Source organism: Neofelis nebulosa, chromosome 1, assembly GCF_028018385.1.
Source record: "Neofelis nebulosa isolate mNeoNeb1 chromosome 1, mNeoNeb1.pri, whole genome shotgun sequence".
NCBI lineage: Eukaryota > Metazoa > Chordata > Mammalia > Carnivora > Felidae > Neofelis > Neofelis nebulosa.
In genome coordinates this window covers 155,027,244-155,043,503 of record NC_080782.1, presented here as the reverse complement: position 1 = coordinate 155,043,503, position 16,260 = coordinate 155,027,244, and positions in this window count along the sequence as shown.

The window sequence follows — 16,260 nt, the reverse complement described above, 5'->3', positions numbered from 1 at the left end:
ACAAGGCCTCAATTTCCCCTCACCCTCCTGACTCTTCCAGAGCTGAGCACAATGTTTTGTTTTTAGTTTTTTTGTGTTTTTTTTTTTTATTTCAAAATTTAAATCCCACTGGTTGTAAGAACTCACAAAATTTGAAAACCCTTTAGTTTAATTTTTTTAATGTTTATTTATTTATTTTGTGACAGAGACAGAGAACATGAGTGGAAGACAGACAGAAAGACACACAGAATCCGAAGCAGGCTCCAGGCTCTGATCTCAACATGGAGCTTGAACCCACAAACACCAATATCATGACCTGAGCTGAAGTCAGATACTTAACCAACTGAGCCACTCAGGCACCCCTGGTCTCTGTGCTTTTTAAAGCCAAATGTTATGGGAATTTGTTTTCCCTATTCAGATTCCCCACTGTAATAGTTTGTTTCTCTTTCCTTTCCATATCTGTGGACAGTCTCATGGTTCTGTTTAGCTCCACACCATGTTTCCATCCTAATTACCCTCCTTGTTGTGGCCTCCTCTCTACATCTACCTGTGGAGTTTACTCTTACTGTCTTCAGGTTGCTTTCTGAGGTTTTAACACCATGTGTTAGCTATTTGTACTCAGGGGACAAAGTGAGCTTAGATTCCTTCTTTTCTGTCATCTTCCCTGACCTGGTAACATTAGATGATGGAAATCTTTATAAAAGTAAAAAAGAGCAGCACCTGGGTGGCTCAGTCAGTTAAGCATCTGACTCGTTGTTTTGGCATAGGTCAGGATCTCCTCTTTTGTGATTTTGAGTCCCATGTCAGGCTCTGTGCTGGCAGTGCAGAGCCTGCTTGGTATTCTGTCTCTCTCCCTCTCTTTCTGCCCCTCCCTCATGCACTCATTATGTCGCTCTCTCTGAAAATAAAATAATAAACATTAAAAAAAGCATAACCATTTAATTTTATAAATAGTCATTTAATTAGGGAAATAATTCAGCATATGTTTGGATAAGTCAATGGATAAACCTCAGTATTGACTTCAGGCTATTAAAAACATGGAATAGTTAAGGGTATGATTTTATAAGAAAGTATAAAACATGAAGAAAATTATTTGGAAAGTTATTGGGTAAACTATACATATAACCCAACCAAGTTTTTGTAAATGACTTTAAAGACATTAATTCCTAAAAAGATATGTTATAGCCCATTATTTTGGAAATTTTATATTTTATTTTTTTAATTTAAATTTTAATTAATTCATTCATTTTATTTCAGAGAAAGAGCAGGTGAGGAGAAGGAAAGATGAAGAAAGAGAAAGAATCTTAAGCAGGTTCCACAATCAGCATGTCCAGACACAGGGCTCTATCCCATGACCCTGGGATCACAACTTGAGCCAAAATCAAGAGTCAGATGCTTAACCATCTGAGACACCCATGAAAATTTTATATTTTGAAAGTACAATTATTCTCCAATTTAATACATATAGCCAAAGACATTTAATTAATTATTTTTTTTTTAGGCAAAGATAAATGAGGTTTGTTCTTGATGATTTGTCTTTCCAGACCAGAATCTTTAAAATAAAATTTAATTAATAAACGAAAAGACAAAGCATAACAAAAAGGTCACTAAAGGCCATATAACAACATTACAAAAAGATGAAATACAATACATAATTAACAATGAGAAGATCATCCAAATCTTAACTTTTTACAGAAATACAAATGAAAACAATAAGAATCTGTAATCATTTATTTTCTCATTCTCAGACTGAGCAAAAAGTGACAAACAAAACAAATTCAAGAAGTCAAATTGACAACTGAATGGGAAAAAAAAAACACTGTCATAATATAAAACAATGCAAGCTATTTACAAAATATTGGATCAATTTTAAAGAAATATAAAATAAACTTATCTGCAGCACAGTAATTATTACAATATTAAGCTATACAACCACAATGCCCATGTATAGATAGGAAATTGTTAAACAAATTAAGTCATCTGTTGAACTTTATGCATCTGTTTATCAAAGGAGATATATATTTGGCCTTCATGTGGAATGATTTTCATGTAATATTGATGCATAAAAAAATTAACTTACAGAATATGTAGAATTACATAGAATAGTATTTTTTGTGTGTTGTATGTTGTTTGTTCGTACATGTGATTGTGTGCACAACCATATTGGGGTACTGTAAGAGTGGTTTCTTCTAGTCACCCAAATTAGTTTTAGTTACAAAATTGATAAAACAGAATCTAAGAAATCCCCCAACAGAAACACATACATGTACTGACCACCAAAAAAACACATCCCTCAAACATTTGTTGCTTCTTAGTCATCACTCAATACCACTGATTCCTCACATGTATAACAGAAGATTAGATTTTAAATCATTGGATGTTTAAGCATGCAATATTCTTATTGAAAGTTACTCCATCCACCCCAGCATGGGGAGTGATGTGGTGCTCCATTTCCAGGGAAATAGATGGATCTAAGAAATGGAGTAACCATTTATTAAACCATTTTACCTTTGATATATTCAGAGCTTTGTGCTAACAAAGTTGATATCTGGTTATGTGTCTAATTCACAAGTTATGGTTAGTAATTCATGTTATAATAGTGAAGATATAGAGCAGATGATTCAGAACACAATTTCCAAGCTTTGTGACATTCGAGATTCATTTAGCTATTACACTTCTACCACATCAAGAAAATATCTCATGAATTTTTGTTTATGGTATAAACAATCACATGTTGGCTATGTTTTTTTAAGTGATTCTGTTACCTCAATAATGCCTATTCCTATTATTCTATTAATTTCTATTTTTTGCATTTATTTAGTATACAATATAAGCCAACATGGAAAAGAGGTAGATGATTGTATGTCCTTTATATTGTGCTGGATTTCCTCCATGAAGACAAATAAATGAACTAAGAGTCCATGGGTGAACAATTATTTGAAAATATTAAGATATTTTGGCAGAGGCCAAACACGATAAAGATTTACTCACCAACACAAAGATTCCAATAAATATGAGATACAAAAATAAAACAGCCTATCTTGTGTGGATTGTAAAATGACCATTTTTTGGTTTCTGAAAGTTCTGGAATATGAGCTATATCTCTAGTGGAAAACAATTTGAGAGATAAAAGGAGGTAACTCCTCAGAACCCTTATATAAAAATTTAATTCTTACACTGTCTTTTTTTTTCCAGAAGAATAAAAATATATCCAGAAATGCACAGAATTCCTGTTTTCTATCATGTAGAGTGGTAAGATTACAGGTACAGAACAGAAAGATGTGGGAGAGTATTGTACCATTCCTGGACCCTAGCATAATCATTGTCCTTACACCATTCTTGAAGTAATTCTATCCTACAGTAACATGAGGTAGCTCAGATTTTGGGAAATATTTTACAACCCTCTGGTAACTTTCCATAGGACCTCTGTTTATACACATGTTACAGATACATGACAATCTTCTCACTATCCAAGTATAAATACAAAAATACTGTATGAGTTAGGAAAAGATAGCACTAGTTTAAGTGGAAATTAAAGTTGAAGACACATGTTAAATTGATTATAGAACATTTGGAATTGCCACACTTGGAGACCAACATAGACACTTTACCCCCTGCCATCCCAGTGGGGCATGGCTCCTCTGAGTGGATGCAAGCACTGAAGCTGCACTGCTAATTCTGGTGCAGAAGCTGGAGCTACACTCTTTGTCTCTATGGCACATGCATGTTACTTCCTCCTACCAGCCTCTCCAGAGAGAACTCCATGCAGGTCTGCATCTTCACATCACCAGTTTTTCTTTTCTTTTCTTTTCTTTCTTTTCTTTTCTTTTCTTTTCTTCTTTTTCTTTTCTTTTCTTTTTTCTCTTCTCTTCCCCTCTTTTCTTTTCTTTTCTTCTCTTTTCTTTTCTTTCTTTTCTAAGTGAAATTTCTACAGAGCAGCACATGGCAAATATACAATCAAACAGCTCAATGAATTTTCATACAGTAAAAACAAACATAACCAACAGCCATATCGAGAAACAGACCATTACCAGAATTCTAGAGTTCCCTTTGCATGCCCTCCTGTTGTAACACCCTAGAACAATAACTCTTCTTGTCACTAATATAACTGTAGGTGATTTTTTTTTTTGAGAGGAAGACAGTGAAAATGAATGAGGGGCAGAGAGAGGGGGGGAGAGAAGTGGGGCTCATGATCACATGAAGCAGGGATTGAGCTGATCCAAAGTGGGGCTCGAGCTCACCCCAAGCATGACTCGAACTCACCCCATGTGGGGCTTAAACTTACAAATCCTGAGATCATGACCTAAGCCAAAATCCAATGCTTAACTGACTGAGCCACCCAGGTGCCCTATAGATGAAATTTGCCAGTTTTTTGAACTTTAGATGAATGGAATCATATGGTATATACTCATTTGTGTCTATTTTTTTTCACTGAGCAGTATGCTCATAAAATTTATCTGTACTGTTGCATGTATCTATTTGTAGTACATTCTCATTTCTGTGTAGTACCCTATTACATGATTATGACAATTTATTTGTTTTGATATTGATGGACACTTGAAACAAGTTTAATGATTATTATAAACAATGCTTTTAGGTATCTGCATTTGGTATACACATGTACAATTTACACATGTGATGTCAATATTTTTATTGGTAGATATGAACTTCTTAGGGATCACAAGATCCCTTCTCTCAACACCCCCCAAAAAAACTTTTTCAATGTAATTGTAAATGAGTGTTCCCTGTCACTAGCTTTGACAGTGAATTTTATCATGAATGCATATGATTGGATAACATGGTTAATATGCCTGCAGCCTACTTCAAGAGAAGCTGGGAAAAAAAGGATCTGGCTTCTTCCTTGGACAGACATAGATACATATGTTGAGAAACCACACATACAGGAAGATATTTCAAAATTAACATGACATTGAAGACAAAAATAAATACAATTTTAAAATGATAAAATAATCACTATATTGAACACTTGAAATTAATATAACACTGTATGATAACTGTACTGGAATTAAAAATAAGAAAACAATATAAAATGTATATACACATTTTATGTTGTTTTCTTATTCTTATTTCTTATTATTTATATTGTTTTCATATATATATATATGTGTGTGTGTGTGTGTGTGTGTGTATAATAGATGGTTCATTGTTTTTCTTTAAGTCTTTATATCCATAGTACACAGATGCGAAGGGAATTAATTGTATTCATCTTAATGTTAATTACATATTGTATGATAGGCATTTTCACTATCTACAGCAATGTTTTGAAGGAATTATTGCTACAATATTTAACTTTAACTGGAAAATTAAAAGAAAAAAAACAATGAAATAAAATAAACCGTTCAACAAGCTATTGGCCTTAAACTGATTTTTCAGGTTTATACTATTATTGTTTTTCCCTGATGGAGGGGGGGAGCAAAAAAACTTGCTATTTGTAACTGAAAACATGAAAAGCTGTTATCTTTCATTGAACTGGAAAGAGTTGAATTTGAAAAATTCTGCTTTTAGGGTGGAACACTAGAAAACTATAATGAGGAATCAGTCCATGGAGCTTTAGAGAGACTGCTGGCCTGCTCACCAGTATTCATTTCCTTCCCGAGATTATTAGAACTTAGTAAAAGACTATGATGTCAAGTTTGGCCATGAAGTTTGCTTTGGGCAATAAAATGGGAACAAAGATCAATGATGGGCAAATGATCAGGGTGTGTGTTTGACCAAATTCTCTTCTCTCTGCCACATTAGCCAGGAAGATCCAGATACGTGCTATTCAGTCAGAATGAAGATGAAAATCCAGTAGAACAAAACTATCAGAGGGTTCATAATGGAGTGTCATATGAGAGTAAAACAATATTTGTGACATTAAAAGAACTGAGACATAAATGTTGTATCAGCACCAAACAGTTTTTCTGACTAACTTACTTTACTCCTTTGTCAACACAGAAAATTAGCATGGGATTATCTAGGTCTTATATCATTAATAAAGCAGTTGTCTTTAACCTGAACTGCCTACTTGCTGACATTATTTTTTTTAATATTAATTATTTGAGAGAGAGAGAGCATGTGTGTGCACATGCGAGTGGGGGTGAAGCAGAGGAAGAGAGAGAGAGAGAGAGAGTGAGAGAGTTTCTCAACCAGTCTCCGTGATGTCAGTGCAAGAGCACAACATGGGACTCGATCCCATGAACCATGAGATCAAGAGTCAGACACTCAACCAACTGAGCCACCCAGGCACTCCTTGGTGACTTTAAATATACATAATTTAATAGCTTTCACAAGAAAGTACAGGTAGTGGTGTCTTTTTTCATGGAAAAAAGCTGTGTGGAAATCTATGTCATTTTACTAGACTACCTGTGGCTTGGAGTTAAAATTTCTAGAGGATGTGAAACTGGCCTTGTGTTAGTCAGATGTCTATCTGGAACAGAGCACATATAACTCTCTGGCAGATTTTCAGAAGCACCATGAGTAATCATATCCAAGGCACCATGTTTATTTTCATGCCCTCTATTCTAGAACAGAAAGCTTTAATGGGAGGAAATTTTATTCCACTTATTAGCTGATCCTTGAGATATTTGAAATATTAAAAGTAATTTTGCTTCAAGGCTATTGTTACATTCCATCAATTGCCTTCACTTCTTCTCTTACAAAGGTAAATTCATTGAAACCTTTAAATAACCTGTTTCATCTAGAATTCTCTGTTTTTCCCACCTAGTCATAGAATTTTAATTTGTAAGACTTTTTCAATTCCTACTAACAACAAACTTCTGTCAGTGTTTACAATATTCAGATAATGAACCCTAGATTGGGTGTCTAAGCTCCACAGATTCTGTCATAGGTAAAAGACTGTAATCAATCCCAGAAAGCAGTCATACATGCCCTTTCCAAACACACAAGGAGAATTAAGTACTTGTATGTCCAGTGATTCTTGTTTTGCAACTTCTACTTCCAAAAGGGATAGCCTTGAATATAATCACACCTATGAGCAGGTACTCAATCCTTTCATTTATTTATATATTTGTTTGTTTGTTTTAAATATATGAAACTTATTGTCAAATTGGTTTCCATACAACACCCAGTGCTCATCCCAACAGGTGCCCTCCTCAATACCCATCACCCACCCTCCCCTCCCTCCCACCTCCCATCAGCCCTCAGTTTGTTCTCATTTTTTAAGAGTCTTTTATGCTTTGGCTCTCTCCCACTCTAACCTCTTTAGGTACTCAATGCTTTCAATATCTTGGTGTTGATTTAAAACTTCCAGCCTTCAAAAACATGTATATTCAAAGACTTACTGTTGTTCAGTTGTGAGGCTCTTTCCACAATCAGTCCTTAATTTGGAGCAGCATTGATAGTACCAACAAAGAAAATACAAAAATCAGTTTCTCTCCTCCCTGGCACCGTGGGTTTAAGACCTCAGAATTATATTGAAATGTGTTTCTAGTTCAGATTATGTGGTTATTTACCCAGAAAAATGCAGTATCTAAATTAAATAAAACTGAAATAATCTCACCATTAAGATTCATATTGGGGTGCCTGCATAGCTCCAACAGAATAGCACTGGACACTTGAACTCATGGTCATGAGTTCCAGCCCCACTTTGGGTGTATAAATTACTAAAAAATTAAATACATTTTTTTCATATCAGCAAATATCTCCTGATCAAGTACACATATACAAGCATACACAAAGTAAACATGCATCCTCTCTTCTCTTGTTCCCTTCACTTGTTCTCTTTTTTATTCTTTATATATATATATATATATATATATATATATATATATAAAATAAACAGAGGGGAGAAAGGATCTCTTATGGGTCAAATTGTGTCCACTCCAAAAACTTTAGAAGTCTTAGTTCTACATAATTTGATGATAACTTGAAACAGGATTCAGAACATGTTAGGCATGACAGGTGTTTTTTACTAGAGACAACAGTTTCTCAGAAGATTTGCTAGGCATTTCATTCTTAGCTGCATCCCACTATCATTGGTAATCAAGTGCTTTGGCCATCTGTGCATTTCTTTCCATCCTTTTGCTCTTGTTTTCAAACTAGAGCATTTCAAACTAGTCCATTCAGAGTCAGTGTCTCAAAGCAATATCCTGCAATTTAAACTGGGGGCTCTGGAGAGAGCCAAGATGGTGGAGAAGTAGAGGGACCCAAAGTTACCTCATCACTCAAACACAGCAGTGTTGAGGCCAAAGGACCTTGAATTCCAAGAGTTCGGACTGAAAAGTGACAAATACATCTCCAGGGGCACCCGGGGACAGCCTAGCAGGCCATAGGTATGTGATTACGAACTGGGAGAGATAAAATGGGCCTTGTAGGAACAGATGGGAGGGATCCCCTCTGTGGAGGGACAAAGGGAAGAGAAAGGGAAGCTGGAGAAGTGTAGGACTGTATACAGACAAGAGAAAAAACACAGACTGGGATAGAGAATGATCAAATCTCTAACTGTGGGGTTTTTTCTGGACAGGGGCCAGTTGTCCTGTTTTCACAACTGGGGAGGAGGGGAGCCAGCCTCAGTTTCAGTAACAAGCTCAGAGGTGCAGTCCACTGTGAAAGAAAGCAATCCCCTCCCTGAACTGTTGTGGGAAGAAGGCATATAACCATTCAAAGGACAAAGGCGGCCTGCACCCGCCTGCCAGAAGCCATATGTCAGTGGCTCAGAGGAACACTTCCCCGAACCTGGGGTGCACATAGTGGGACCCTTTAAGACATCTGGGGTTAAACCCCAGCCAAGCACTAGGGATGAGCGGAGAGTAAGGGAAGCAGGACAAACCGCCTCTGCCTCATTCGCATTAGTGGCACTGTGAAGACTGCCTGAACAGAGTGGCTTGGGGCACCTGGTCCATGGAGGAGAGACTGGGGTGTTGCCATTTTTATCTCTATCACCAACAAGGTGGGGCTACAGTGAACAGACAGTGGGCCCACAGTGGAGGTAGGGCCTGCCTACACCAAACCACGTCCCTCAGTGCCTGCTAACTCCATATCTACTGGAATTGACTCTAATGAACCAAACAACCCCTCCTCCAGTCCAGCTCTGCCACTGGTTCCAAAGCATTGAGCAATTTTGCATTTCCTGTTTTAGTTCTTGGACAATTGTTATCGTATACAAATCTATGATATATTTTTTTTCTTCCTTTTCTCCCTCTTATTTCTTCCTTCCTCTAGTCTGATTTTTCTGATGGTTTGTTTAAGCAGATGTATTTGAACTTTTCTCTTTGTACCTGTTGTATGTCTCCTATAATTTACTCTCTCTCCTTCCTTGGATTAAGCCCTATAGTTTCTCTTCTGTGCCTGGTTAATTTTCTTCTCTTTTCTTTTTCCCCAACCCTGTCATTTTTCTCTTTGTTGTCTTCCAACAACGATACCCCCACATCACGTGCTGTAGCTGGTGTCTTTCTATTTTATTTTCTGCTTGTTTGTTTTCTTTTCCAGGGCTACTTCAACAAACAAATCAAAGCACACCAGGCAGAGGATCCAAAACATCACTAAGAGTAGGGAGATAAAGCAACCAGAATCACAACAACAGAGAGAAGTAACACATTCTAAAAAACACCTCCCGAAGGGCCAGGCTCTGGAAAGTGTTTACCCCACTTCAATATAGTAGTAGTTGCAGGTGAAGGGCACATAAAGCTTTTAAAACTCATAAGGGACAGAAAAATAGTCTAAATGACAAAAGAGAATTCTCCTCAAAAGAATTCCAGAAAGAAATGACAGCAAAAGAATTGATCAGATATAAACAATACAACTTAACAAGAATTTAGAATAATAGTAATAAGTTTAATCGCTGGGCTTGAAAAAATAGAAGACAACAGAGAATCTAGTGCTGCAGAGATCAAGGAACTAAAAAATAGTCATGATGAATTTAAAAATGCTGTAAATGAGGTGCAAATTAAACTAGAGGCAGTAACAGTGAGGATTCAAGAGGCAGAGGGGAGAATAACTTAAATAGAAGATACAATTATGGAAAATGTGAAATTGAGAAACAGATTAAAAGAAATTCTGGACCGTGAGGGGAGAATTAGAAAATTAAGTGATTCAGTAAAACATAATTATATCCATAACATAAGAATTCCAGAAGAGAGAAAGGGGCAGAAAGTGTACTTGAACAAATCATAGCTGAGAACTTCCCCAACCTGGAGAAGGAAACAGACATTGAAATCCAGGAGGGAGAGTGAGCTCACTTCAGATCTAACGGGAATCAATCTTTGGCATGACATATCATAGTGAAACTGACAAAATGCAAAGATAAAGAGAGAATTCTGAAAGCAGCTAAGGACAAATGGGCCTTAACACACAAGGGTAGACACATAAGGGTAGGAGCAGACCTATCTAATGAAACTTGGCAGGCCAGAAAAGGAGTGGCAAAAAATTTTCAAAGGGCTGAATAGGAAAAAAAAATATGCAGCCAAGAATTCTTTATCCAGCAAGCCTGTCATTCAGAATAGACGGAGGGAGAAAGTTTTTCCCAGACAAACAAAAACTGAAGGAATTCATCATCACTAAAGCAGCTCTACAAGAGATCCTAAGGGAGATTCTATGAGTGGAATGTTGCAAAGACCAAAATGATCAGAGATATCACTCCAAGAATGAAACCTACATATAACACAATGACACTAAAGCCATATCTTTCAAAAATAACACTGAATGTAAATGAACTAAATGCTCTTATCAAAAGACATAGGGTATCAGAATGGAAACAAAAAAAAAAGACAAATCTATTTACTCTCTACAAGAGACCCATTTGAGATTTAAGGATACCTTTAGATTGAAAGTGAGGGGATGGAAACCATTTATCATGCTACTGGAAGTCAAAAGAAAGTAGCCATACTTATATCAGACAAACTATATTCTAAAATAAAGGCTGAAACAAGAGATGATGATGGGCATTATATCATAATTAGGGGGTATATCCATCAAAAAGAGATAACAATTATAAATGTTTATGTGCCCAATTAGGAGACACATAAATATATAAAACAATCACAAACATAAGCATTCTTATTGAAAAGAATGTGGTAATCACATGGGACTTTAATACTCCACTTACAACAATGGATAGATCATCTAGGCACAAAATCAATAAAGAAACAATGCCCCTGAATGATACACTGGACAATATGAACTTGACAGATATATTCAACTTTTCATCCTAAAGCAGCAGAATACACGTTATTCTCACATGCACATGGAACATTCTCCATGATAGATCACATACTAGGTCACAAAACAGCCCTCAATAAATACAAAAGTATTGAGATCATACCTTGCACATTTTCAGATCACAATGCTATTAAACTTGAAATCAACCACAGGAAAATTTAGGAAAACCTCCAAATGTGTACAGAGGTTAAAGAACATCCTACTAAAGAATGAATGGGTCAACCATACAATTAAAGAAGAAATTATAAATATATATATATATATATATATATATATATATATACAAATTAAAATGAAAACACAACAGTCCAAACCCTTTGGGATGCAGCAAAGGCAGTCCTAAAAATATGCATTGTATTTCATGTCTATCTGAAGAAACAAGAAAAATCCCAAATACAAACTCTAACAGCACACCTAAAGGAACTATAAGCAGAACAAAAAAGAAACCCCAGGGTCATCAGAGGAAGAAAAACAATAAAGGCCAAAGCAGAAATAAACAATATAGAAACTAAAAACAAACAACGACAACAACAAACAAAAACAGTAGAACAGGTCAATGAAATGAAGAGCTCTTCCATTGCAAAAATAAACATAATTGATAAACCCCTAGCCAGACTTCTCAAAAAGAAAAGAGAGAGGGCCCAAATAGATAAAATCATGAATGAAAATGGATTTATCACAATGAATCCCTCAAAAATACAAGCAATTACCAGAGAATACTATGAAAAATTATATGCCAACAAACTGGACAACCTGGAAGAAATGGACAAATTCCTAAATACCCACACACTACAAAAACTCAAATGGAAAGAAATAGAAAATTTGATCAATTCCATAACTAGTGAAGAAATTGAATCAGTTATCAAAAATCTCCAAACAAATAAGAGTCCTGGACCAGATGGCTTCCCAGGGGAATTCTATGAGACATTCAAAGCAAAGTTAATACCTAGCATTCTCAAGCTTTCCAAAAAAATAGAAATGCAAGGGAAGCTTCCGGACACATTCTATGAAGCCAGCATTACATTGATTCCCAAACCAGACAGAGAGCCCACAAAAAAGGAGAATTACAGGCCAATATCCCTGATGAACATGGATGAAAATATTCTTAACAAGATACTAGCAAATCAAATTCAACAGCATACAAAATAATTATTCACTATGATCAAGTGGGATTCATTCCTGGGCTTCAGGGCTGGTTCAATATATACAAATAAATCAGTGTGATACATCATGTTAATAAAAAATGATAAGAACCATATGATCCTGTCAATAGATACAGAAAAAGCATTTGGCAAAATGCATTATCCTTTCTTTCTTTTTATTTATTTATTTATTTATTTATTTATTTTTTAATTTTTTTTTTGAGACTGAGAGAGACAGAGCATGAGCAGGGGAGGGGCAGAGAGAGAGGGAGACACAGAATCTAAACCAGGCTCCAGGCTCCAGGCTCTGAGCTGTCAGCACAGCTGGCTGCAACTCATAAACTGTGAGATCATGACCTGAGCTGAAGTTGGATGCTTAACTGACTGAGCCACCCAGGTGCCCCTCATCCTTTCTTAATAAAAATGTTCATGAATGTTGGGATAGAAGAAACATACCTAAACATCATAAAAGCCACGTATGAAAAGCCCACAGCTAATATGGTCCTCAATGGGGAAAAACAGAACATTTCCCCTGAGATCAGGAACATGACAGGGATGTCCACTTTCTCTGTTGTTGTTTAACATAGTTTTGGAAGTCCTAGCATCAGCAATCAGACAACAAATGAAACAAAAGGCATCAAACTTGGTAAAGAATCAAACTCACTTTGCACAGATGACATGATACTCTGCATGGAAAACCCAAACACACCATCGAAAGACTCCTAGAACTGATATATGTTATTACCAAAGTTGCAGAGTACAAAATCAATGCATAGAAATCAGTTGCATTTCTATACAACGATAAAGAAGAAACAGAAAGAGAAATCAAGAAATTGATCCCATTTAGCTAATTTGAATGTAAATTTTAAAAATAAAAAAATAAAATTAAAAAAAAATTGATCTCATTTACAATTGCAACAAGAACCTTACCATACCTAGAAATAAACCTAACCAAAGATGTAAAAGATCTGTGTGCTGAAAACTATAGAAAACTGATGAAGGAAATTGAAGAAGACACAAAAAAATGGAATATCACTCTATGCTCATGGATGGGAAGAATAAATATTGTTAAAATGTCAATAGTACCAAAGCAATCTACACATTCAAAACAATCCCAGTCCTAATTGCATGGGAATTCTTCTCAAAGGTAGGAAAAAAAAATCCAAAATTTGTATTGAACAACAAAATGCCCCAAATAGCCAAAGTAATTTTGAAGAAGAAAACCAAAGCAGCAGGCATCACAATCCCAGACTTTAGCCTCTACTACAAAGCTGTAATCATCAAGACAGCATGGTATTGGTACAAAAACAGACACATAGACTAATGGATTACAATAGAGAACCCAGAATGGGACCCACAAATGTATGGCCAACTAATCTTCAACAAAGCAAGGAAGAGAATACAGTGGAAAAGACAGTCTAGCAAATGGTGCTGGGAAACTAGACAGTAACATGCTAAAGAATGAAACTAGACCACTCTCTTACACCATACACAAAAATACACTCAAAATGTATGAAAAACCTAAATGTGAGGCAGGAAACCACAAAATCACAGAGGATAAAACAGGCAATAACATCTTTGACCTCAGCCGCAGCAATTTCTTGCTTGACCCATCCCCAAAGGCAAGGGAATTAAAAGCAAAAATGAACTATTGAGACCTCATCAAGATAAAAAAAAAATTCTGCACTGCAAAGGAAACAATCAAAACTAAGAGTCAACCAATGGAATGGGAAAAGATAATTGCAAATGGCATATTGGATAAAGGGTTAGTATACAAAATCTATAAGGAACTTACCAAACTTAATACCCAAAAAACAAATAACCCAGTGAAGAAATGGGCAGAAGACATGAATAGACCCTTTTTCAGAGAAGACATCCAGATGCCCAACACAGACATGAAAAGATGCTCAACATCACTCATCATCAGGAAAATACAAATTAAAACTACACTGAGATACCACCCCACACCATTCAGAGTGGATAAAATGAACAAATCAGGAAACAACAGATGCTGGTGAGGATGTGGAAAAATGGGAACCCTCCTGCACTGTTGGTGGGAATGAAAATTGGTGCAGTTGCTCTGGAAAAGAGTGTGGACATTCCTCAAAAAAAATAAAAACAGAACTACCCTATGACCCACCAATGGCACTACAAGGAATTTACCCAAGGGATACAGGAGTGCTGATTCATACGGGCACATGCACCCCAATGTTTATAGCAGCACTAGCAACAATAGCCAAATTATGTAAAGAGCCTAAATGTCCATCAACTGATGAATGGATAAAGAAGATTTGGTTTATATATGCATTGGAGTGCTACTTGACAATGAGAAAGAATGAAATCCTGCCAATTGCAGCAACATGGATGGAACTTGAGGGTATTATACTAAGTGAAATAAGTCAGTCAGAGAAAGACAGATATCATATGTTTTCACTCATATGTGTAAGTTAAGAAACCTAACAGAAGACTATGGGGGAAAGGAAGAGAAAAATAGTTACAACCAGAGAGGGAGGGAGGCAAATCATAAGAGGCTCTTAAATATAGAAAACAAACTAAGAGTTGATGGTTTGTGGGGGAGAGGGAAAAATGGGTGATGAGCATTGAGGAGGGCTCTTGTTGGGATAAGTACTGTGTGTTGTATGTAAATAATGAACCATGGGAATCTACCCTCAAACCAAGAGCACACTTTATACACTGTATTTTAGCCAATTGACAATAAATTGCATTAAGTAAAAAAAGCAAAAAAAAAAAAAAAGAAAAGAACATGTTAGACATGTATAATGCTCAGGTTACATCCTTCCTTGGAAAGTAGGTGAACACTTACTTTAAAAAATAATACTACTTTCTTAGATCCAGGATATAATTAAATTTTTGTATTTAAAATTGTGGTGTCTTTAGTAGATTTTAAGCAATGCTTCACCACTAACATCTTGCTTTAAATATCTGTGTCAAAGAAGTAGCTAAACTACATCTGTGAGTCCTTCAGTGGCAGGTGGAGAAGAAGGAGGAGAAGGAGATAATACCTGACATTGACCCTGAGGAATTTTTCTATAGCCTGGTGATGGATTTATTCCAAGGATTTGAACAAGTCCTATGACTTGGGGAAAAGGACAGATTGACAATATCAGCCCAAGTATGTAATTTTATTTTTAAAATAATAGGGCATTTGTGTGTGTATGAGTGTGTGTGTGTGTGTGTGTGTGTGTGTTGTGAATTACAGTATACATAGAGAATGTTATTGAAAACATGAATTTGAAATCTATGAAAAAAGTACAAAGTCAAGATCTTGTAAATAATAATCAGGGAAAAAATAGAACTTCTTTTTGCTCCACCTAGACATTCACAATGGGACAATTCTCCCCACCCAAGGGGACATTTGGCAATGTATGAAGTCAGTTTTAGTTGTCGTAGCAGGTCAAGGGATAGGATTGTTACTGGCATTCAGTAGGGGATGGACAGAGATAACAGTAAACATTCTATGATGCACAGATTAGGCCCCACAACAAAGAATTGGTTGACCCCAAATGACAGTAGTGGTGAGATTAAGAAACCCTGCCCTAAAAGAATCCACCGTTCTGAGTCAATGGATAGTGGTATAATGGTCATTTTCAATGCCTTCTTATTTAAGCAATTATGCCTGGACTCCTATACAATATAATTTAGTTTTCCTATTTGAACCATTTCTCTAATGGAGTCAGATTTCTGTTTTTTATTATCCTATCTTTTAGTTAAACATTGTGCCTCTTAAAAAAACAAGTATTGGGGCGCCTGGGTGGCGCAGTCGGTTAAGCGTCCGACTTCAGCCAGGTCACGATCTCGCGGTCCGTGAGTTCGAGCCCCGCGTCAGGCTCTGGGCTGATGGCTCGGAGCCTGGAGCCTGTTTCCGATTCTGTGTCTCCCTCTCTCTCTGCCCCTCCCCCGTTCATGCTCTGTCTCTCTCTGTCCCAAAAATAAATAAAAA